Raw genomic sequence first — 2868 nt, 5'->3', positions numbered from 1 at the left:
ATTTTCTACTGTTTGTATCATTTTGATCCAACTCTGCTGTAATTCTGGAGGGTACTGTGGACAATTTCAAATTTCTACGACGCTTGTCGGAAAAACGCGTCAGGTATCGTAACCATCTTATTATTTATCTTGAACATCGTTCTAACAATTCGGCTCTTAAAGGACTACAATTTCATGTCAGGTCTGGTATTCCATTCGCAGATCGTGACTTCCATTCCCACTGGAATGGCGTCCTTAACAAAAATGCATGTCGATTAAATGAGGTCCTAATTGGCAACTGCCGCAAACTCCTCAAAGACATCGACAACAAAATTCACTCTAGGACTACAAGGCTAAAAAGAGACCTTCCTATATCTGAGTTTCAAAACAAACTCAAGATTATTGCCAAGGATTGTCTTAAGCTTTCCAAGGAACTTTCCCTGAGGAGACAACACAAATTTGGTAGAGACAATATCACTTCAACACAAGTGATCCAACCTTCGCACAATGTTTGGCTTTCACGTAAACCTAGAAGGTTCATTCGGCGCTTTAGTGATAATCCGTGCAACACCACGGATTCAGTTGTTTAAATTAACTGTCAGCTTTCCGAAGGAGAAACCAAACTTATATCCTGAGGACTCAAATTTTGCCCAAAACCGAGGAAGGCTGACCCACAACAACTATCTTTAGATCTGGAAGCTTTCTTCCGACGTTTAAGATGCCGTGAATTTTTCGCCAATTCCGACGGCAACACCACGGATAACACGGGCAATGTTACCAAATTCAAACCTAAAGGTACATGGAATCCCCCTAAGAATCGTTGCCCAGCTTTAGAAACTTTCATTCAGGCCATTGAGGATGTTGAATGCCTTAGTTATCTAAATATATCTAAAACACTTGTATGCCGTTCTTACTCTCATGAACTATACTTTTTTCACTTTTGATAACAGTAGAACACCTTATGCTAATCTCTTTAGATGATTTGTAAGATCAATTTGATATTTTCTTCACTTACAAGCTGATGAAGGTTGCAGGAACAACCAAAACATTATGTGAAACTGTTATACATAGTTCTCACTGGTAGGCATGTTTTTAGACCGTTGATTTGGTTTAGAGTAAGAGTTTGCTGTTTGAATTATTAGGCCTATTATATCTTAGAAATAATAATCAGTGTTATTAACATTTTTACCAAATTCAAACCTAAAGGTACATGGAATCCCCCTAAGAATCGTTGCCCAGCTTTAGAAACTTTCATTCAGGCCATTGAGGAGGACGTTAAAAACCACACTCCTAGTCCAGATTTCCGCGACAATCTCACAAAAAATGAGAGGCAGGCCATCGCCAATTTGCGTCAGCGTGATGATATTATCATCAAACCAGCTGATAAAGGCTCTGCCACTGTCGTAATGGACATTAAATTCTATGAAGAGGAGTCCTTAAGACAACTAACCAATCCTCTTCACTATCGGAAGCTCATAGAGGACCCCACTCCGGAAATTTCTAAGGAAGTGGAAAAATCTGTATTAAAGATGGTTAAAAAAGGTTCCATCGATCCCAAAATTGGACCCCTCTCATCCAGGTCGATCCGGCACCAGGACGTTTCTATGTCCAACCCAAAATCCACAAGGCAGGCCATCCTGGCAGTCCCATTGTTTCGGGCAACGGTACTGCTACAGAAAAAATCTCTGAATATGTGGATGATTTATTGAGACCATATTGTTGCTCTCCACTCGTACATTCTGGACTCCACGGACTTCATCCGCAAAATTAACCAAATTTCAAATTTACCTAATAATACTGTTCTGGTTACACCTGATGTTTCGTCATTATATACTAATATCCCTCATGAAGAAGGTGTTAATGCGTGCATTTCAAATTACAAGCTAATTCGGGGCAAAACCCCATCTAAATCACATCTCTGTGAACTTATCATGCTGATTCTGACCAATAATAACTTTGTTTTCGGCGACGGTCATTACCTTCAAATTCATTGCACAGCGATGGGCACTAAAATGGCTCCATCTTTTGCTAACTTATATATGGGACAATTTGAGGCAAATTTCCTGTCCCTACAGCCCAAGAAACCAGATGTTTGGTTTCGCTACATTGATGATATCTTCATGATCTGGACACATGGTGAAGATAGTTTGGATACGTTCCTACTGAACATTAATTCGGCTCATCCCACAATCAAATTCACTGCTAACCGTGACCATGGAAAATGGTGCACTTAAAACTGATCTCTTCTGTAAACCCACGGATAAGCATATGTACCTGCTCCCTAGCAGCTGTCACCCCCCGCACTGTACAAAAAACATTCCGTACAGCCAAGCATTGTGCATGAGACGCATTTGTTCTTCGGATTTAGATTTTCAGAATCGAACAGAAGAACTATCCGGACATCTCCGGAATAGAAATTATCATCGAGGACCCATTGAAAATTCTCTAAAAAAAAGCAAAGGACTTACCTCGTGCTCAAACACTGACGTACAAACCACGTCAACGATCGACCAGATTGTCACTGGTCACTACCTATTACCCTAAGTTACCACCACTAAGGGCTATAATTTAGAAGCATATGCCCATTCTACAGACCACAGAACATCTTAGGTCTGTTTTTCCGGATACACCGTTAATAGCCTATCGCAGACCACATAACCTTCGTGATATATTAGTACGATCTAAATTCAAGAGGCAAACTAACTCTTGCGACAACCGTAATTTGGGTAGTCATCTTTGTGGTTCATCATGCAAAACATGCTCCTTGCTTGATTCTACACAATCATTCAAGAGCAACCAAACAAACCACATATTTCGGATAAGGCAATCAATTAATTGCCTCACCAAAAATGTCATTTATCTCATATATTGTAATATTTGTGGCAAACA

The sequence above is a fragment of the Anneissia japonica genome, unplaced genomic scaffold, assembly GCF_011630105.1.
Source record: "Anneissia japonica isolate Jap-2015-1 unplaced genomic scaffold, ASM1163010v1 scaffold287844_len763494_cov143, whole genome shotgun sequence".
Classification (NCBI taxonomy): domain Eukaryota; kingdom Metazoa; phylum Echinodermata; class Crinoidea; order Comatulida; family Comatulidae; genus Anneissia; species Anneissia japonica.
The sequence above is the reverse complement of the archived record's forward strand: the minus strand, read 5'-3'. Positions refer to the sequence as shown.